Source organism: Ictidomys tridecemlineatus, chromosome 6 (genome assembly GCF_052094955.1).
Source record: "Ictidomys tridecemlineatus isolate mIctTri1 chromosome 6, mIctTri1.hap1, whole genome shotgun sequence".
NCBI lineage: Eukaryota > Metazoa > Chordata > Mammalia > Rodentia > Sciuridae > Ictidomys > Ictidomys tridecemlineatus.
This window is the reverse complement of record NC_135482.1, coordinates 152667359-152691581: the sequence shown is the minus strand read 5'-3', so window position 1 is coordinate 152691581 and position 24223 is coordinate 152667359.

Here is a 24223-nt window from a genome sequence, read left to right as displayed (position 1 = left end):
TTAAGCATAGCAGCAGTACAGCTATTTACTAATTGTATAGTCACTGATATTTGATGAATGAGGATGAAATTCTAGGTGATTATGACTATTCTGAGGGAGAGGCTGCCATTACAGGAATGATAAAATAATTCACACATTACCTTGATAAGTACAATAGCTACTCCTGGGTTACTTTTGTAATCCCAATGAGGTCCAGAAAAGTTTTTCTTTCTTTATGGACTTCCCCTCAAAATGTCCTTTACTTAGGTTTATTTATTTATTTATTTTTTAATAGAACTGAGGTCAAACCCCAGAGGAACTGCAATGCATCTTCCTTTTAGCTACTTTTACTCAAGCAAGTGGTTGCTTACCTTATAGTCTTCAGAATGCTCAGTCTCATCCTTAAGAATAAAGACACTGCTGCCATGAAGAAGATTTGTATTTTCAAATTTACATGACTGGTTTCACAAGGCATTTGGAGTTTCAGATTCATTCACAAGAAAGGGAAAATTGGTACAATTCCTCACAGGGGATTTCTAAATAGATAACCGGGTTGTTCTGACCTTGAGCAACTAAAGTTACCATAAGCAATTGGGACATTTTGCTTCTACTTATCATTTCAGGGTCGCCATCTGCTATTGTAAGGGTGAGGTGTTCTGGGAATTCAAGCCACAAAATTTAGAGGGGCTATTGGGCAATCCAGGGATGAGAGTGAATGTCTGCCTCCGAGGAATTATTCTTGTGTGCCACTTTGCCTGCGGCTGAGAGCTGTAATAGGAGTTGAATAAGAGAGATAATTGGAATGGGAAAAGGGGAAGGAGAAATTGAGTAAAATAAATTACACAAAGTGTTTTATTCTGAAAGTCAAAGTTATATCCTGTGTGTACTCTCACACCTTGCCCTACGCACTCTTCCTTATCACAATGATATCACATTCCACAGACTCACACAGAGATATTGTGCTCTGGGCATCAGGGACTTTCTGGATACCATTGCTTAACAGACCCAAAATTAGATGATAAGGCTTTAAAAAATATTGCCATTTTATCACAATAAAAATTTGTGTAGCAAGAACTTTGGTGAAAGGCATATTAAATCATTTACTATATTCCAAACACAGTAATTTAGATGTTTACTATATTTCACATTCAAAGGAAATTCTAGAGATTTATTTTTAACAATGAAGCATAGTAGATTTACTTAAGAATGAGGTTTTAAGGTAAAAACTAAAATAACTGTCTATGTATCTATCTATATGGTAGTATGACTCTGAAATATTACAAATAGTCTTGACATATTAAAACTTTCACAGTTTTGGGGGACTGGCTTATTTTGCTTGGCATGATATTTTCCAGCTCGATACATTTACTGGAAAATGCCATAATTTTATTCTTCTTTAAGGATGAGTAATAGTCCATTGTGTATATATACCACATTTTCTTTATCCATTCGTCTGCTGAAGGGAACATAGACTGGTTCCAAAGTTTAGCTATTATGAATTGACCTGCTATAAACATTAATGTAGCTGTGTCACTATAGTATTCTAATTTAATTCCTTTATAAGCCAAAAGGTGGAATAACTGTGTCAAATTATTGTTCGATTCCAAGTTTTCTGAGGAATCTCCATACTGCTTTTCATAATGGTTGCACCAATTTGCAGTCCCACCAACAATGTGTGAGTGTACCTTTTTACCCAACATTTATTGTTGCTGGTATTCTTGATAATTGTCATTCTGACTGAAGTGAGATAAAATCTTAGAGTAGTTTTGGTTTGCATTTCTCTAATTGCTAGAGATGTGAATATTTTTTATATATTTGTTGATGTTCTGTATTTCTTCTTCTGGAAATGTCTGTTCAGTTACTTAGCCCATTTATTCAATGGGCTACTTTTTTTTGGTGTTAAGTTTTTTGAATTATTTATAAATTCTGGAGATTAATGCTCTATCTGAGGTGCATGTGGTAAAGATTTTCTCCCATTCTGTAGGGCTTGCTCTTCATGTTATCGATTGTTTCTTTTGCTGAAAAGAAAAAGCTTTTTAGTTTGAATCCATCCCATTCTTGATGACTGATTTTACTTCTTGTGCTTTAGGAGTCTTGTTAAGGAAGTCATTTCCTAGCCCTTCATCTTGTAGATTTGGTCCTATTTTTTTTTCTCCAATTAGGTGCAGGGTCTCTGGTTTACTGTCTAGGTTCTTGATCCACTTTGAGTTGCTTTTTCTGCTAGGTAAGAGATAGGGGTTTAATTTCATTTTGCTACATATGTATTTCCAGTTTTTCCAGCATCATTTGTTGAAAAGGCTATTGTTTCTCCAATGTATGTTTATGGTGCCTTTATCTAGTATAATATAACTATATTTCTGAGGGTTTGTCTCTTAGTCTTCTATTCTGCACCATTGATCTTCATGTCTGTTTGGATGCCAATACCATGCTGGTCAACTTTTTTAATATTATGATAAATAAATTACTAATGTAATTAAATAAGGGAAAGCAATGGAGCAGTAGTTTGAATTATCTCTTAAATAATATATAAACTTATATTTGAAAAATTCAAAAGGCATAATATATAAAATTACTAAAATAAGCAGAAAGAATCTATCAGGTTATAAAATTAACATTAACAAACTTGTGTCATAAATATACAAAATAGCAAGTTACAAAATCTAAAGATAGCTAGGTGCATTGGACTATTCCTGTAATCCCAATGGCTCAGGAGGCTGAGGTAGGAGGATCGAAAGTTCAAATCAGCCCCAGAAACGTAGCAAGGCCCTCAGCAACACAGTGAGATCCTGTCTCAAAATAAAATATGAAAAAGGACTAGGGATGTGGCTCATGGTTAAGCAGCCCTGGGTTCAATCCCTGGTACAAAAAAAAAAAAAAAAAAAAAAAAAAAACTAAAGATAAGTAAGCCTTCATTTAGAGAAGCAATATAAAAAAAAAGAATATAAGTACCAAAAAAATATAAAATTCAGATAAATATATGAAATGTTTTAAGAAATACACCAAACCAATTTTAGAAAAACCTCAACTTACTTGGAATATATATGTCATTACAATTAAGCAAATGGAAACAGATCTGATATTATGGGATAGAATTACAACCCATCATAAAGATGATTATCTTATATAAATTAATTTATAAAATAAATAAAATATATATAAATATATTATCAGAAAAAGTTCTGGAAATCAAACTAAGTGGCTCAAAATCAACTAACCAAGGCATATTAATGATTATTAAAATTGAAAAATAGATTTGAACATGATGAAAGTATTTAAAAATTTAAAAAATCTTAAGGGGAAATCAATATTAAATAGTTAATAGAGGGAAATGATTTCAACTTATATCAGAGCTTAAGTATTCATATTCTCAATGTGAAAAGCAGTTCTGAAATTAAAAAACATTGCAACTACTCAACAACATATTGCTTTATTTGTAAAGAGAGATGTTTAAGTGTCCTGAGAAATACTTAAATTTTTCATAAAGAAATGCAAATTAAAAATATATGTTTAGGGACTGGGGCTGGGGCTCAGGTGTAAAGCACTTTCCTGGCATGCGTGAAGCACTGGGTTGGATTCTTAGCAGAACATAACAATAAATAAAGGTCCATCAACAAGTAAAAAAAATATATATATATATATATATATATATATATATATATACACATTAACGTTTTTATGTATCAGATTTAAAAAGATATACAACAAATTTCACAAACTTCGAGCTGGAAAATCAACAGTGTCATAGATTACTGATGTGAACACCAAATATACAACATATGTGAAAGAAAATTTGAAAAGATATTTCACAGTGACTCCACATGCAGAATTCTACAGTAAGTATACTAAAAGTTCACACAAATCTATTCATTGTATCTTGATTTATATATAGACAATGCAATTCAGTGGTTACTAAGATCACAAGAGACTATCACAAGCCAACCTAAGAAACTGTCTTGCCAGAAAATCAAACCTAAATCTGATTAGTAACTTCTCTAATTATCAAAATTCAGGAAATACAGGATACATGAGCACATATTGAATGACAAATTGAAATGAAATCATGAAAGCTCAGACTGTTAGTAAGTCTGTGGTACAAATAATCCAGTTTCCTAAAATAAGAAACAGGGAGAAAAAAACCTATAAACTGTAGGTTCATAGAAAGAGATTGAAACACATGGGGGCATATTTAAATTCTAAATTACATAAAATATATTTTAAGTATTTGAATAAATTATAGGAACTTGAACTCTCATGACTTTGAACTCAGTAATTATTATTCATCTTTTGATAGAAAAACATCATTATAGTGTGCTGTAAATATTCCTGTATATATTTGCTAAAACTACATGGTGTGTAGAATTTCCTTTAAAATAATAAGGTGAAAGGCGGATATTGGTAGATGTAAAGATAAAATTGCCCATAAGTTTGTCATGAAGCTGAGTGAGTTGCACATTCAGGATCACTGATAAATTTTCTCAACTTCTTTAAGCTTTCAAGACCCATAATAAAGTGTTGTAGTATACACTATGAGCAAATTTGAGTTCTTACAATTTTTGATGTACTCATTATTATTCCAAATATATAGCTATTCTAATTATAAGATTTTTAGAAGTTATATAGTATACAGAAGCTCAATAAACTCCTACAAGTATTCATGGAGAAAACCAAACTAAGGCCCATCATATTCAAATGGCTCAAAGTAACTAGTAAAGGGAAAAAATTGGGCACAGTTACATGATATTCTGCTTCAAACTCATTTATATAGCTACTATCAAAAACAATGAAACAAACCAGAAAATAGTGAGTGTTGATGAGAATGTGGCAAAACTATAACCCCGGTACACTATTGGTAGGAATGAGAAATGATATCATTATGAAAAATAATATAAACTTTCATTAAAATATTAAAAATGGAATAACCATTTGACCCAGTAATTTCCATTTAGGTATATAATCCAAGGTATATACTGAAAGTAGCGTCTCAAAGGGATTTTTTTTAATAAATTTATTCATGGCAATAGTAAAAGTGTAAGCAACCTATCTGCTCATAAACAAATGAATTGAAAAACAAAAAAAGTGGTACATATATACAGCAGATTAATATTCAGTTTAAAAAGAAATAAAATTAACCAATGTACTTCAACAGGGATGAGCTTTAAAGAAATTACGATAAATAAAATACATCATTCACAAAAGGACAAATACTGTGTGACTGTGTTTTGAGATACTTAAAATAGTCAAAGTGTAAATAGAGAAAATAAAAATGGTGTTTCCAGGGTTGTAAGAGTGGGGAAAATGGGAAGCTATTGTTTGATGGGTAGAGTTTCAGCTTTGTCAGAGGATTTACAGAATGGATAGTGATGATGGCTACACAACATTAAGAATGCATTTCCTGCCACTGAACTGAACACTTAAAATTGCTTAAGTTGGTGAATTTTAAGCTCATGTGTTTTTGCCCCCTCCCACACACAATAATTGAAAACTAAAAGATTATTGTATATTTAGGCAAAGATACAGCAATTCATTAGAGAGGCCCAATATCATTTATCTGTGAAGACTCCTGGCCCATTGGCTCAAGTTTCTAAGCCTTGGGTGAGGATAAATGGGACAGTTTTGCATGCTATTTTGACATCTTCTGACTACAGTGGTAGTTCACAAGAAAAACCCAGTTTAGGATGAAGTTTGAACCCTCACAGACAAGCCTCTTGTGGAACCCCGAGGTGACAGGTAACATAGCTGTTTGATCTGGAGCTAAGGACACTTTATTTTCTGAAATGTGTTTAAAAAGCACATTTGTAAGATTTCCCTGTCCAATCTAAGGCCCTTTTTGGTGATGTTTCACATGGGGGGAAAAATAACAAACTAGAAACAAATTGATTTTCACTAAATAGTTTTGTCCCTATATGGGAGGTTTATTTTAGATTAGTCTAAGGCTTCTCAGTGGACCAAATGACCAGGATCTTAGCTAAATCCCTGGTCAGATACATTTGCATTCTCTCATGTCTTTTTATAATATCACCAACTACAGAAGGGCGAAGCTAGCAGAGGTATCCACAGACATTATCAATACACATTTACTAGTGGGGAATAGGAGGGACTGGTGAGCATAATGATGGAAGTTTATATGACCCTGAAGGGACCCATCTAAAGTTAGACTAGGACAAGGATTTGGTGATGGTAACCTCAGACCCCAAACCAAAGAATATTATGTATTTTTCCTTCATTTTGAGTCAAGGATGTGGGAATCACAGTCATCTATGCCCTAGTATCCAAGATGCTCAAAAAGTACATTTTTCAAAATCTTGCCATCATGCCCTGATATTAGCATAAGGTCTTCTGTACCTCTAGGGGACATCAGCTTTTCCACTAGTTGTGATTATTTCTAAAGGCAGATGACAGAATTTCCAGAGTCAGGTGGAAGGGACTGTCATACAGTTGTTCCCTTCTGTCCAGAACTCCCAGGAGCTGTGATGGGTCCACTGGTTGGAGAGGAGCCCAGGGAATCCCTGGAGAGAGGTGGCCACAGAAAGCAGTGGTGGGTTTTGCTGCTTGTGTTCTGTTATCCTGGCAGCACTTTTGTGGGTACAGTCAGTAGGAGAGCTAGTGGTAACATGCCTCAACCTGTGCCACTCTCCCTAGCTAGCTTTAGCAGGATTACATTTAGGCAGATTTAATTATATCTCCAGGGACTCTAGGAGTAGACGTGAACCAGAAGGACTCCATAACCACAACCCTTTTCTTTTTCTTCTGAATAATCAACAACTTCTTGCACTGCAAGGTGTTTATCTAGGCCAGAAACCTCCTCAGTTACTCAGCTACTCTTGCAAACTCCTTGGCCTTCTCTAGCCCCACATTGGAGAGCCACAAACAGTGTCTAGGGAATTGCTTTCTTCACTTTTTTTCTGAGCTCCACAGTGGGATCTTTAATCCAATTGAAATTGTGTTAGGGAGAGTCCAAGCTCAGCAGGGGAGTGGAGTGTTAGAATCAGGGAGACAAAAGTCTCCCTGGAAAAGGAAATCCTTTAAGGAACAATCTGCTGTCATCCCTAAAAATGACTCAGAGCTTGTACAAGTACTTCCTTAGACAACTTGGCATGAATAACTAAATAGTTGTTCCAAGACCCCTGTCCCATCATGCTCAGAGACTTCTGCAAAGGACCTGTTGCCTCCCTTCTAGAATGCTTTGGGGGGACTCTACTTGTACCTCCCAAAGATATACTGCAGGATCTCAAGCTTTTTGCTCTTCTGGAATGACATTCTGCTTAATGGGGTAGGCTGTTTCTATCTATTTTGTCAGAAGCTCAGCTGAGCTGGAAGACAGAGCTGAGATTCTAGGTGTTGGAGAAAATGATTAAGGTAACAAACCAAAAAAATGAAAGAGTCAAGTCTTTTATTGCTTACAGGATGGTTAAAGCTAGAAACTTAATGCTGATCAAAAGCATTGACTACACCTGTGTTATATTTCCCCACAAGGAGACCTGCACTGGTCATGGGTTATAAAGACCACCACATACATGGGGGTTGAGGGCATCTTGCTGATCAAGGAGACTGAAATCAAAGGATCAGACAATTTTATGGACTCTGGGGTTGGAGGAGTATAAGAAAGGGCTGGAAGTTGGGAAGTACCAAGTACTGAGATAGTTCTATTTTTTCTTCTATCCCTAACATCTGTAAGACTGTTTCAGCCAATGTATGGGAAAAGGACCACGGCCCAAGCCAGATGCTCACACACAGGGATAAAGGTGTGGGTCTGACAATGCAAATATGCAAAGAGCATGACTTACCTGAAGGTACTGAGTTCTTACCTGCAACTTCTTTCAGGAATTAACATACACTGACTGTGGACCAAGGTGGCAGTGGAAAGGGCAGATTTCCCTTGCACATTCTGCAGATAATACTTGCCATTGCTGGGATCAGATCCCATATAGTATTTTACCCACAGAGCTAAACTCCTTGAAATGAATTCAAAACAGACATTATTCATGTTATTTTCCATTTGTAAACCTCAAACCCAGAACATCCAAGTAAATATGCTTTAAAAATGAATCCTAATTGATTTTGTAATTTGAATTCTCACTTGACACTGAGGTCCTGTGAATGTTATCTGTTAGTTTTCATTTGTAAGACTATTATGAGCAATCCACTGTTTAGTTAATTCAGATTTATACATAGAGCATATAGAATCTGGAATGACTAATTACTCACTGTCTAAAGATAAACACTGGCTTATCCATTAAAAGGTGACCATTACTATCCATTAAGTTTCTAGGACCAAATTTATAATTACAAAAATTTTCAGAAAGAGATTAAAAATGACAGGGAGTCAGAAATAAATGCTCCACTAAGATGATTTTGTCTGGAAGAGGTAAATATTGAAATTTTTGTATCATTCTTGTTTTATATTTGATGAGTTGTTGATGTTATCAAATGTTTGCTTACATAGAAGTATTAATGGTTGATATTGCATTTTGTGCTAAGTATTATATAACCTGAGAAATAAGCAAAACTCAATTTCATATGTAATGTCTTTCCCTTCACCTGTTCTCTTTGAGCATTCTAAGGTAAGTTAATGACGCTCCACAAAGAACTGTGATTTGCTTCAAACAACTTGGTCTAAAAATGGAGCTGCATCAAGATCTCAGTTTTAATGCCTATTATTCTACCCAAATCACTTTTATGCAGCTTTCCAACCAAGATGAAACTGAAAGAAGTTACCTCTCCTCCCTAGAGAGGCTTTTTTTTTTTTTTTTACTATTGATTTATATCATTCATTGAAGAAAAGCTCTAATCCTAATTTTATTGTTTTTGAAGAATTTGATGTTGTTTAATTTTTCTTTGTTTCAGGGATATTTTTTAAAAGCAAAATTAATAGATGTGCTCAAGAGGGAAAATACAAATCTAATGAAAACAAAATCTTTAATCATTAAGTTAGTGAATAAATTTACAGTGTGTAATTTTTTTTTCCTACGAGTTGGACTTTTTATTAAAATAGTGAAGGTTCAAATAAAAGCTTTCCTTATTTAAAGGTGCTGTTGATTTCCATGGTCAAAATATGAGTTCAAAATATATTGGTAAAATATCGCAAAATTGTTATCAAATTTTACAGAAATGTTTTTCAGGGTAAATATGTTAAAAATCAGAGATTACCGGGTAGAATTTTTCAACAGATGTTGAACCTTTCTTTTCATTTTTACCAAATAACTTTCTGAAGTTGGATATTTTTAATTGATATCTTTTTTTTTCACAAATCAGGTTATATTTTATAATTAGTTACTAGGAATTAAGAACATCAATTATTTGTTGTTATTTCTATCTCAGAACTTTCTTAGAGGTATTCCCACATATGCTCATTTCTAAGAAAATTGCTTAGCATTTAGTTACCCAGTAACAGATACCAGAGTAGTTTCAAGTTAATACATGTGGAAGTTTATTAGTTAATAATAGTGAGGATTGTTTAACATTATCTCCTTGCTACTTAATTGTTACCTTTTTACAACTATTGATCATTTAACATAATACATATCTCCTTCATCCTAAATGTGAATGGCTTTCTACCAATTTGATTTTCTTTAAGTGAAAATTGCCATTATACCAATATATAATTTAAGAGAAAGCCTGCTTAGTTTTAGCAAATTTCCTAAATCATAATCGGGGTGTTTGACTTTGGAATTAAGGAAGGTGATAAGGCTTTGGAATTAAGGAAGCCACGAATGAGAAAAGAGAATGAAGTTGTGATGGGGTGGAACAGGGTGACAAAAGGTTTTGTGCTTTTGTGCCTTTCCTATTTTCTAAATATTCTGAAAATGTAAAAAAATAAGAAATTAGATCACAGCAACTCCCTACAGCAAAAAGTAAGGGTTCCTTCCAATGAGATCTGTTTCCTGCTGCCTTGCATATTCATATGACTTCATTCTTCATGGAGTGAATAAATGTCTCACAGTTACTGGAGGCATATAGGTCTCAACTTGTTTTCAAAATCTGTCAATGTTTAGTCCTGTGGCCACAAACATACCTTTAAACATTCCAGCCCATTTCTATATTTGTAAAATAGGAACTATAATCCCTAACCATAGAAGTTACTATGAAAATTCCAAGCTAAGAGTAACCAATTTAATATTCATGTCTTTTTTGTTAATTATATACAAATGAATCCTGAATCTATTTCAGAACCACTTTGAAATTGCAAGTGGAATTCAGGACTATGTAGGGTGGCTTGAAAACTAAGGAGTTCAGAAACCTAGTGGAATTAACCCCCATTTGCTTTATAAACTGCAATAGAGGGAGACATAAGAAGGCATTTAGTGGCTCTGTTTATTTAGCCTCATGATACTGACCTTTAATACTTAAGGTACCCAATGTCACAGTAAAATGCCGCTCAGATCATTTGATTTGAAGCCTTTCCTTCACCTAGCAAGATGAGAACTAATAATTTTTATGGCAGTACTCCCATCATTTATGGATACATAGGAATGGACAGAAATGACCACAGGACCTCAAATTCTCATCTTGCAAGTGATGCCTAACATAGAATACAATGGGATTTAGAAGATACAATTTAATCTGATTATAGACTTCTTTCTCATAAATCTATTTGCCATCTCTGCATATTAATACTGTTGAGGCTGTCAATTGGGAGGTGTGAAACTTCATGTTCCTCTTTGCTAATAATATATAATAAAGAATAAGAATCTGTGTGCTGTGCTATTTCTTGGGTTGTAATGACTTCACTACTTTCATGAATCATCAAGACTAGCCAGATTTTGCCCATTACCTGGATATGGTTTCTAGCTCCAGATCTTTCCAGCTAACATTCAATATCATAGATCAAGGTGGAGGATAAAACTAAATGACCCTGAGACTTAGGAGCATGTAGGTCTGTCTTCTATCTTATCAAATTTGTCTCTTTCTGGCAGTTTATAGTTAAATAATATAAGCTAATTTGCTTGAGTCTTTCTTAAAAGCTGATTCTCTGGTTTTTAAGATTGGATATTCAAGGGCAAGACTGGCTATGGAATATACTGAGAAATTTAAATCATTTGAGAAAGAAACTCATCTCAACTGATCTGTGCTGAGTTTTCATGTTTGCCTTATTTATTTTGAGTTCAAAATGTTGATCCTTCCTATTATGTCAAAGGGAAGGGATGAGGGAGAGCTGGATCACCCTTAGGATTGAAGTAGAAGGTAGTGTGTCACAGACCTGGTATTCTGTGAATTCCATCTTAATTTCCTCATTTAAACTTTATCTTCTGTAACATTAAATATGGTCTTTATCTAATCCTGTGGATTACACACTAGGATACATACCAAATGCAAAGTAAAGTGTGCCTTTTTAAAAAATATTGAAGTTAACTTAAAATAATCTTCATTTTATTAAAATGTATCAATAAAACAGGAAATATAACCGAACAGTTTAAGCCAAGAAGATAATTCATAAATGAATGAAATATTGGGAATTTCAATTATTCATGAAAAAAAAATTAAATAAATTTCATTTTAACAAAAGTATTAATTAAATTTTCATATAATTTCCAGAAATCTCAATAATTGGTAGGTAGTGCCTATAATCATAAAAAGAAATGTTATGGCCCAACCTAGGTAGCCGTGACCAGACTTACCTCATCTTAGGTTTGAAACTCATGTTCTTTTGTGCTAGCCAAGCCCACTGACATAGAAAGTTAACACCTCCATACCCATCCACTTGCACCTTGACCACAATATCCTTCTATGAAACTAATGCAAGATTGTTTTCCTGAGAATGTAAGTTCTGCTTTACTGAGAAATAGAACATAAGTTCTGCTTTTCTGAGAATGTACTTTCTGCTTGCCCATTACCTCAGAAAATATCCTATATGAATCTGTAACCAACTTGTGGGTTTAGATGCCTGCGAGTTTAGGCTTTAAAAGCCTCAACTATTCCCACAAATGGGGTCAAGCTTTGTGGAGCTGCTTCGTTTCTGCAACCTTCTTTGCCAGCAATAAAGCCTTTTATCTTCACTTCTAAAAGATTTGAGAATTACTTGGGAATTTGGGAATAGTACCTTAACAGAAAGAAAAATAATTCATAGTTTTTCATGGGTTACAATTACGTTACAATTATGTAGAAAATGTTTGTACTCATACCAAATGTAACTCCACTATCTTTAGATTAAAGATGCTTTCCAATATTAGGATGTAATATAACACCACACTTCTCTGAGGACCTGAATAAATGAAAGAGAATGAGTACACATCATTCTCAACCTTTTTTGGGGGTTGGGATTGAGGAGAGGATGTACCGTGGATTGAACCCAGGGCCTCATAAATGCTAAGTACATTCCCTGTCATTTAACTATACCCAAACTCAATTATCTACTGTTTAAATGTTAAATAATCTTAAAATTAAGACCTTAAAAATTCTTCCAGTACATGATGATATATCTAAGTTGTTTTAAGAAACATATAGATGTACATATGTACAAAGATACATATGAAATTCTTATAAGTAAAATACTCATAAGCAAAGTATCTATAAGTGAAACACACAATATATTCTGAATAAATTTTTTAATCGTTCACGTTGATCCCCTATTGTTAATGACTATTAACCTTAATCCCATTGGACAAGTAGTTAATGATCCATAAAACAATTAAGCGTAATCAGATATGGCTCTATTTATGTGTTCCGTGATAAATCATTTTGTAATGTGTTGAAGATAAGAATATCTTTTTTTCCTATGTAAGTAATCACTTAAATTGGTTTACCATTTCAAATATTCATGTATATTGAGTTATATTTACAGTCATAAATGCTGTCCTTTTAGAAGGACACATCTGTATATTAAGCAAAGACATCATGGTCACAGGAATACTTGTGTATATGTGTGTGTGTATGTGTTCTCTCAGAGTCAGTAAGTCAAATTCTGCCATATGGTGATCAACTCCATTTAGTCAAATTATATGGATATAACTAAACATTAGCCATCATGATTATAATCAGATGGAATAATCTCCATAATTGCATTTAGTGTGGCCTTGCACCTGTTTTCTATTCCAGTGATTTTCTTCATCCTTGAGTCTGCTGTTATCAGAATTTTTCTAACATGTAAACCATTTATCAAATATTTTCAAGATTTAACATTTTTTTCCAGGTATGATAATGGATTAGAAGAAATCTGAGTCAGAGTTTTTACTGTGAGGAAACTTCACATATAAGAGGTACTATTCAATCACTGCAAATTTAATCTACAAAGTACTTTTGGACAGACAACACAATTTAACTAACAGAATGTGTAGAGACAGAAAAATCACTTAAAAATACCATAATCGATTATTTACAATTTTAAAACTTGTTCCCATATTTGCAACCATATCTGTTTCCTGTGAAAGAACTTTCAGCAAAATTGAGAGAAATTTATTTGAACATTCATTCATGATGTTATGGGCTAATTTGAAAATTAGGCTAGACTTACTCCATTTTGTTCAGACAGCTCACCCTGTGTGAAATTGCCCCCTTATGTGCGCCCACACAAACAGAAGCTAACACCTCCACTGTCATCCACTTGCACCCTGACCACAATATTCTTGAACTATGGAACTAATGCAAGCTTGTTATTCTGAGAATGTACTGTAATTTCTGAGAATATTATTATATGAACTTTCTTTTTTGTAGTTTGGTAACTTTCTATTTTCATGAAATCTACCTTGTGATTATAATTGGCTCTCTTCCCCATCTTTGTGGTTTTGTCTTTAAAAACTGACTCCTACCCTCAACTGTGATTAAGCATTGCAGAACAGTTTGCTCTCTGTGCTTTTGACCCCAACCAGAAATAAATGCTTTGTCTTTTGCTTCAAAAAGACCCAGAATTTTATTTGGAATTTTTAAAACAGAACCTTAACAATGACTCCTATGAGCTGAACGTGTCCCTCCCAAACATCAATATATTGAATATCCAATGCTCTGGTATTAAGAGGGATGGTATGGAAGTGATTAAGCCATAAGGGTTCCATCCTGATAAACGTTGTTAGGGCCCTTAGAAAAAGAGGCCCCTGTGAGTCCCTTACCCACTTCTGTCTTGTGAGGATCCAGCAAGATGGTAGGCATGAAACAGAGAGAAAGTCCTTATCAGACGCTATATCTGCTGATCTCTCTTACTGTGTCCTCCACTGGGGCAAGTGAACCTTTCTCTGATGAGGTGGTGGGTCAGCTTGGGAAAATTACAAAGTGCATGAAATAATTAAGAAATAAAGACAAAAGACTCAATTACAAGGGAATAGCACCAATGGTTAGGCAGCTTGGATGGAGACTGGTTCTAACAAAGGATGAGGTTTCTCTGCCTGCTTTACTTTATAGGCAAAAAGCATCAAAGGGATTTATTGTGAGAAAAACTTCTTCAAAGTGAACAAAAGCAAGGTAGAACTGGAGCAGACTAATCCCAGCCTATCTCCTTCTCTACCTCAAGACTATTGAGCCCACCTCATAGTTCATCCAGCCCAGGGCAGTAGGTGGTTGAATTCAAAGCTATCAAACCCATACATTCCACACTGTGCATGGAATCTGCCCTATTAACAGCAGTCACCTGCAAATGGGCATTTTCTTTAGCACTGTTATACCAAATGATTCCCAGAAGTGGCATTTCTCTGTCCAAGGCTATGGAAATTCAAACCAATGATTTATTTGCAGCTCCCAACAGGTCCTTTGTCTTGAAATTCCTGAATTTCCAGAACAGAGAGCTATGGAGAGCTGTGACTTGGATCCCCTAGCTGTGGCTGGACTTTGCCCTGGGAACTTTATATGCAAAAGTGCTGGGTGAGATTGACCAGGAGCTATGGTAAAGCTCTGCCTGAGGAAGTTATGTGCAAAGGTACAGAACAGTATATTGAGTCCAGACACCAGCTGTGGGGATACAGAATTCTGAGCATAACCAGGTAGCTATAATATCTTGCAAGAGCTGTAACCTTAAAACCTGTAGGCTTTGCAGAAACTATGGACAATGTGTTTTCTGGATATAGCAGGATAATAAGATGTTCCTAGCATTGCAACAGAATAGCTACAAAAATGTTTCTAATTCTGTAACTTTTTAGTGCAAAACATTGTATAGATACTTGCTGATTGTGAGGCCCTATATAAAAATTGTGCTGAGCTAGTTCTTGGTCACTGTTCCTACATCAGAGGTCAGTGTCCCACCTGACCCCAACTTTATCTCTATAGGTGTTTCTGTGTCTTTCTTAATCCCCCTTTTGTCCCTAGATAGTTTCTTGGGTTTGACTATGCAGGTCATGGCAATGAGCAGCATCTTTCTTTTTTTTTTTTTATAAATTTCCCAAAGTGTTATGTTATAGCAACCAAAATGGGCTAGGATAATGGCTTTTGAGTCTTAGTACCATGATATCAAAGAAAAAATGGGCCACATGGAGGTGAACAAAAAAGGTAGATATTATCCAAGATCATTGCAATAAGTTTTGATCACTTTATCATCAAACTCTGATTAGCCACACCTTGACCTTGAACTCATTAATGACTTGAGTATATCAGTGACATCATATCCTGATAACTTTCCTGTCACACTTGATGGTGAGGAATGATCTGTGCATAATAATGCCTCTGGGTTTTGGGCACCTAAGAATTATTAATTTATTTATTCTATCTTGGCACCAAGGATTTTGATCTCTAATTTCTTATTTACTGATGTGTACAATTACAATATGTATTTTTCTTCAGAAATAATGTCATTAAATATAATCATTAATTCAGATATCCTGAATGCTATCATACCTCTTCTTCTTCATCCCTATTGTGCTTAGTGAAAGTGCTCCAGTTTTTCTTTTATTACAGTTAAAAACACTAACTTCTTCCTAAATCTTTGTTTGATTACCCTTTAGCAAATTCTGCCTGATTTTTTAAAATGACTCTGGTGAGTAATTTCGCTTTTTGTATCTCTTAAGTTGCGTGTTTTAGCTATCAGCTTATGGTATTTTGCCATGGTAGATCAAGTAGTTTGATACTTTGTGTTTAAAAAAATTACCATGCTAATTTTTGTGAAAATTTAAGGTTTACTTGATCTTTTGCATTTTTCACAGTTTATTTAGGTTATTGAAGAACTGTGAGAAATTTGTATTATATTTGTTTCAGATTATTTTACTGATCCACAAATCGTATCAATAACACATGGGTTTTATACATTTAAATAATATTCACTTTTTAAAGCAACTGATTCTAACTCACAAGATTTTCTCTTGTGAAGAGCAGGGTTGTGGAAAAGCAGCTCTGGGTTTGTAACATTGAAAATGTGAAGAAAATCTAAGGGAAGCTGGGAAAAGAGATTTGGTTTTCCATTCAATGTTCTAGTACTTAGGTGACAAAATACTGATAAAGGAAACAACCAGAACAAACACAAATCTGAAAACCTTAAGAAATCATTTGAGGATTGGGATTCACCGGGGATGACTGTGAATTTGCCTATTGGCATGCTGAGCATTGGTTACATTACAACTGGAGAAGAAGTAGCTTATCTGATCAATATTAGTGTTATACCAACTGTTCAGTAATTTCTTAACCCACTTGGATTAGTGAAACCATAGTCTTCTCTGAGAAGTTACATCTTGTCATCCTCCCTTTCTTGAGCAGAGTTCATTTCTACTAACTTTTTTTCTGTTTTATCTGTACATGTGTATACAAGAGACGTCCTCACTCCCCAATGTTTAAAATTATCTACAAGTGAGCTAAGTTCATGTTCTCTGTTGCATTCCTTCTTTGCATTCTTTCAATATTAACTAAATTTTTTTCTTTTGAAAATACTTTTACAAATAGAATAAACTGAAAACATTAACAAACCATATGATTTTTTTTCCAAATATCAACTAAGGGGTTCTAAATTCCTTAAATTACTGGCCTATGGGGCAAGACTATTCCTATGCATGAGGCTCCTGTAATTGTTAGCTGCAAATCACAGTTTTCAGTATTACATTTTGTTAAAAACAAAAATGTCTCCAAAAATTGCCAGTTATATGCTGGAGAATAAACTTATTCTTCATTGAGAGTGACAGTATTAAGTTCTTGTTTTTAATATAAATTCATAATTATCAAAATTATTAATTTACAATGTAGGTCTATTTAGATCCAGGTACATTTAATTTAATAAGCACAATATAAATAGGCAAAATATTCAGTTTTTTTCCCTTACTATGCACAAGTAAAATAATATGTATTCATGATAGACTGATGAAGTCTAAGCACAAAAACCTTAATTGTCTCCAAAGGTCAGATCCCATTTTTGCCAAATGTTAGTGTCTATTTTAAACACTGAATTTTGTGATGATAGTTCACATCATTTGAAGTCATATTCCATCTGTAGTAAGGCCACATCTAAATGTCAAGATAAACATTCTCAATTTATCACATATTTAGATAATTCTGGACATAGAAATAGCCAATTGGCTTGCAAAAAAAAAATTCCGTAAGTTTATTGCCAAACCTATTTGATCATTTGAATAGTAGAAATCACTGGACTAAGTTATGAAAATATATTATTTTTCAGTTGCTTCAGACCAACCTTGTGGGAATTCAGTTGATTGAATGAGAGCCATTACAATTGTTAGAAAAGAAAAAAAAATCTGAACACATCACACAACATTTTATTGAGTCTCAAAATAAATGGATTTGGGAACTGGAAGGAATTTTAGCCATTATTTAGTCCAAAAATTTTCTGTTTTTTACCATAGATATTTACTCAGAATTGACTTACATATAGCCAGAGATCATTTTAAAATAGGAGGTTTAAGTGTGGCAAGTTTCACTGAATTATATGTATTATTGATACTCCTCATAGATTACACATCCAGGGATCTTTTTATTTATCTTTAATGTAAAGTATCCTCAATATTCAACCAATGTGTTATTTGTCAAAATCAACTGCTCTGTCAACCTTGAGTTATTTCTCTATGGTAGAAACATGAGAATAACAATGTTGAATAAGTGCTTTACAGCCTTTATCACAAAAATACATCATAATCCCTTTAATGAAACATTTGAAAAAGCCAGTATATAAAACAGAAATTTGTATAACCATGAATCTTCTCTGTGAAATAAACCTAAACAAGAAAAATAAATATTTCCTCTTAAAGCATGTTGAAGTCAGCTGTAGTATTGTTAAGGTTTTTTTTTAAAGTCCATAGATGCATTTTGAGAGTGTTCAAGAATTGTTATGTCTGGTATTAAGCATATAAGTTTTATCCTTCACTAAATGCATCTACTTATCAAGTACTGATTTTTTAAATAGTTTTTGTCAAGAGCACTTACTAACAAAGAAAGTAGTCTAATAATTATTTCTCTTACTTGCAGACATGTTTGACAAACTAAATGGGGTTAAAACATTTTTATTAATATCTTTGAAATTACTGTGATGGATTTGCCTAAGAATCGATGTAATCAAATAATGTAAATTATCTTGTGTTGCTTGGATCTCTTCCACTCAATGATAGGGATGGATTTGAATATAAAGCTTTTCTGTTGTGGATCATATATAATTTTCTTCTTTATTCTGCTAATGTTATGAATTATATAACACATATTGCAATGATAGATTATTCTTTTGTTAGTGGTACAAGCTTCTATTTATCATATGTTGTCCTTTGATACATTTTAAAATTTGATTTCTTTATATATTGCAAAGGATTTTTGCATCCACATTCATGAAAGATTTTGATAAAGAAATTTTCTTTATGAGTCTCAAAATAAGCTAGTCCATTTCTGGTATGAAGTTTATGATGGCTTCATAAAATAAGCTATTTGCAAAGCTGTATCATGTACAAGTTTACCATTATTTCTTTCCTAAAAATATAGAAGAAATTAGTGAGAAAAACATGTAGTCCTAGAATTTTCTATTTTTTAATAATGGGTTTATTTGTGTAAGATACACAGAATTCAGGTTTCTATTCTCTTTCAATAAAATTTAGGGTTTATGAGGAATTTGTGCATATAGCAAACTTATTGGCAAAATAATTTAGAAATAATTTTATGTATTTTTTGCCTACGATCTTTGGTAAAGATGACATGTTCATTCTCTTTTTCGATTAAATTTTATAAGAGTATATCAGTTTGATTATTAGCATTGTCCTTTTCTGTCTCTATTGTATTTTTGTTTTCTTTTGCACTGATTTCTTCTTTTATCTTCACTTACTCTTTTTGATCAATTTTCATTTTATAGCATTTTTAAATAGAAATATTGAATATCATTGAATATGTTTATCCAAAAATCATAATAATTAAAAACATTAGTGATATTATTAGTGAAATTTTCCAGTTATTTAAAGAAAGATTAATTATGACAACTAGCATAGCCACTACTTTTGGTAAAATTTTACCAAAATATACTTTACCAAAATACAAAATTTTCTTTATATTTCACTTGAGTAAACATATAAAAGAAAAGCATTTTTTCATTCTATATGAGAAACCTTAAAAAGATAATTGCAGATATGACTAACCCAAGTGTCCATTGATTCTATACTCCTAATCCAAGGTATAAATTTCATGCAATACTGGCAAAACTACATGGAAAAATATCAGACATCTGGCTTTGAGTTTGATAAATCAAGGCTTGCATTACAAAAGTGTGAGTCATGGCTCAATTTAGAAAAAAAAAGCAAAAGTTTTTTTTAAAGGAATTATAGCTCTGTGCATAATTCTTTATTGACTAGCTGATGAGATAGTGTGAAAATGCCATGAAAGCTCTGGGTGAAAATAACTAAGTATCTTTAAATAGAAAGAAAACATCATGCCAGTAGATGCTTCCTTTTCCTTGAAGTTTAAACATTTTTCTTTTTTTAAAAAAAAAAAAATTTTTCTATTGGAAGACAAAATAAGGAAAGAAAGAGAAATTGAACAGTATAGCTCTCTAAAAGAAGCCAAGTATATATCTTAATTCTTACTTTTAGTGTCTTTTTAAATGATATGCAAAATACAAATTATAAATAGACTATGGATTGAGAGTAATTCCTTTGTTATTTTAGGAAAATTAAAATTCTCATAAGATGATAGTTTATAAAATTATATATGACAGTAAATTATGAAATTAATTAAAATGATGAGAGACATACTAAGTAGCACATATCGTCTATTAAGTAGAACTTCTCTATATTAGGTATTTTAAAAATGCATTTCATATGATTGTAAACTTTTCATGTAATACTAAGTGTGAGAGACTCATATTAATTTAGAGTAAAACATATAGTGAATGATGTTTCAGGAAGCATTTGATTGGGGGCAATATTATGTCTTTGAAAGAAATGAGCAGATTTTGTAAAAAAAATTGGCAAAGCAATCAGCTTCTGTTCCTGATGTTTGTTTCCCAATAAGGTTTTCTTCATCTGTTTATTGGTTCCATCATATCATACAGTTCTAACCTGACTTAATGCTTCATGTTACATCATTAAGCATAGTCATTAAAATATAGGTAATAGGCACTGGATCACCTATTGATTAATTAACATTAATTTGAACATAAGCACATTTTGTCTTATGTTTTAATAATGATCCCCAAATTATAGCTTGAGATTGTTGTTAACTTAAAAGGTGTCACTTCTACCATATCAATTCTCCAGGTTATGTGTCATGAGTAACATAACAATGAGTAGAAACACGTATTCTAGAGTCTTAAGCCATTTTGCTTTTTACCTAATTTATAGCCTTGGCCAAGTTCCTCACACACTAGGAAAATTCTAGAGATTTACGTTTTTGGTTTTTTGTAAAGATGAACATAATTATAGAATCTGATTGAACAGCTATAAAGAAAAAATAACACAGTAATTGACGATTTTCCTAAGAACACTAAACCATTGTTAAATTTTCCTTGTAGTGTGCCTAAAATAACATGTATTCAATAAAACATATACCATGTAATATCTAATAACTGTACATTTTAATGGTGTTTTCATGTTAAAAAAAAGATTATTGTATGAGACTTACTGAGTTTGAATCCTGGCCTTTTTCAGTTTCTAGCTGGAGTTTTTGGGCAAGTTAGATAATTTCTAGAATTAATATGATAATTAAATGACATTTATATAGTCTTTAAAACAATGCTTTAAATATATTGCAAAGCACAATATGTGTTAACCCATAATACTACTGTTATTTTAAAATCAGAATTTTAATAGTATTTTAATAGTATTGAAAATAGTTTTACCATATACTTGGACTTAAATTCAGTGCTTAAACCTGGGAGGACAGTTAGCTAGACTTTAAATCTCTATCCATTGTTCTAAATGAGAGAGATGGGGGAAAACTACTAAATGTCATCATCCTATAGTCTGCTGTATCAATTTTATTGCCTCACTTTGATCAGAGATTTAAGAGCATTGAAAAGTGAGACATAACCCAAATAAATCATGGGGTAGAGGATACTAAAGTAAATTAAAGTTTGTGAATATTTGCTTATAAACATAAATCAGAGAATTTTTCTTTTTACAGAGTCAGTTTCTCTCCCTTGACTTCAATATGCCTTCTTGAGAGAGAGGAAAAAAATGAAAAAATTTAGTTGCAACAATTGAGGCTGAAGGAGAATTTACCCCAATGCTTAAGTTGCTATCATAGGTATGGATTTTTATCCCATCTATTTACATTTATATGTAAATTACATAAATAAGTGTTGACAATATTTCTTCCAAGCAAAATAAATATATTAGTTTTTACAGTATATTCAAATTTTACTTACTGTATTACTACAATTCCTAAGAACGGAATAAATATCACTTAAAGCACCCTTACAGTCTTAAAAAATGACTTTATAAAGTTTTTTTAATGTAGACTTTTCTGAGCACTTATTTAAATCTCACATAAAATCATCATTGTAATTATAATTATAGTAATGACATTTCTTAAATTGAATAAAAATGACAATCTTAAATTCAATATTTAAGGAAATTATAATGTATTGGTTGTGATTTTACCTTTTAATTTACTTCTTTATTATATAAATCAGAATTCACTCTGTAAATTCCACTTTCATGTATTTAATTTTATAATTGTAACAAAGAAATAGTATGTGTGTATATGCATATACTGCCCAGTAATTTAAAAACTTCTATTATAAAACTTCTCATTGTAAGGATTTATAATGCTTTCAACTTGTTTTATTAACCTACAGGATAACCTTAAGATATGTTTCAATGCAAGTATTTAAATCTTAACTTTAATAATTAAAATTTGGGAAAAACTTTTCAAATTAGATATATTCTAGAACATAATCTACATGTCACTTTGTTCCATGAGGTACATCTATGCAGAACAAATACTTTTTGGTCTGTAAGAATGAGCTAATTCATATTTTGTAAGATATTTTCAATTTTATATCTATTCATGGTTACATTATCTGAAGTTGAAAGGGAAACTGCATTATGGAAAACTAACTTCTTTATGCAAACAAAGGATTTATTTGTAGTACTATGGATTTTTGACAACCTCTGATAAGCTTTATGTACTCCTGAAAAGTGATGACTTTTTTTTTTTTTGGTGCTGAGGATTGAACCAGGGCCTATTCACATGAGGCAAACACTCTACCAACTGAGCTATATCGCCAGCCCTGATGTCTTATTTTTAACCAAAAAATTTTATATGATACTTTGATTAGTTTGTTTTTATCACTGTGGTATCTAATATATTTTATTATATTTATTTTTAACAAAATAATTTTAAAGATAATTTTAAACTTTTTACATTTTAGGACATACTACTTTCAAAGCTTTGTTTAATCCAGCCAAATCTCATTCATTTTCCAAGAGAAAAATTATAGAACAGGAGTCTGAAAGTAATAATAATTAATAATTTAAATTTTACTATGATTTTAAAACTGGTCTGCCACTTTTCTGATTTTTGAATACTTGGAAATCTAGCCAATTGAGCAGTTCCATCCATCTATCATCAAACTCATTTATCTATCAAGATACAGGTAAATGTATAAAAAATTAGAGTCTTATTATATCTTAGTATTGATAAAGTTCTTAATAATACACTTTGTCAAAGCATTTAATTTTTATGAAACATTAGAAGACTTTTATTACTACCTATGTGTATTCATTAACATATATATTTTTCTGATTGTAAAATAATGTATCATTGTATATGTACTTTAATTTCTTAAGTCTTATAAGATATTCAGTTTGGTTTTTTTTATTTCTTTATTTTATGCTATTAGGAATAGAGATCAACATCAGTACATATTCATGTGGGTACTTGGGGAAATAACAAAGCAATAAGATAATGTTTGAAGAAAAATTAATAGTCTGCATTTTACATTCATCTGAAAGTTATTAAAGATTAGTATGAAAATAAGAGCTTTTAAAAGGTGCCACATAGATTATGTGAATTTAAAGAGATATGTATTCTTTTTTCTTTTTTTATTCCAAGATAAATTTCAGATGAAAATATTTTTCAGAAGCACAATTTCAACTATTATAAAAAGGATATCATATGCATTTACAATGAACAAAATCATTTGAAAACTGAGATGTCAAGTGATGATGATCAAACTTTATTGAATTTTAATTTCATAAATGATTCAGATTGAATGTGTTTATCATCACATTGAATATATTTTAATTCTGTATTAATAAATTTAAGGAATATATTTCTTTCTCATGTGGGTACTTGGGGAAATAACAAAGCAATAAGATAGTGTTTGAAGAAAAATTAATTTAAGAAATTAAATTATCCAATATAATAAAGTTCACACTAAGCAATACAACTCAGTACTTAACATAGTATGCAGTTATTGTGAATTAATTTCTACTCTGGTTATTTTAATAATTTATCTTGTTTAGCAAAATAACAGCAACATGCCAGAGAATTGCTAAAACCTTTGCCATTGATTGATATTTTTGCACATTTGTTTTTTACCTAAAACATCTACCTGTAATAAATATTTCTACTAGATTTTGTATACACATGGGAATTTCATAATAATTTGGTCCATAAACAGTAACTTTGAAACCTGAGAAAATATTTGTTTGTTTCCCAAGATACATTCCTTTTCTATCTGTTCTTTGTATGGGTCCTATATAAATTGCTGCAGAAGAAACCCATGGTCATAAGAGGTTACCACTTTCAGAAATACGATTCTGTGAATTAGCATTCAATAGAATCTTAAGTTTGTATACTTTAGAAAGCAATGTAAAAAATTAGAAAACTAAGTAAACTGGCATTAAATTTTTAAAAAGGACAGATCTTGGAAAGTATTATAAAATCAAGTTTTTTAATGTCTTAAAAACTATTTCAA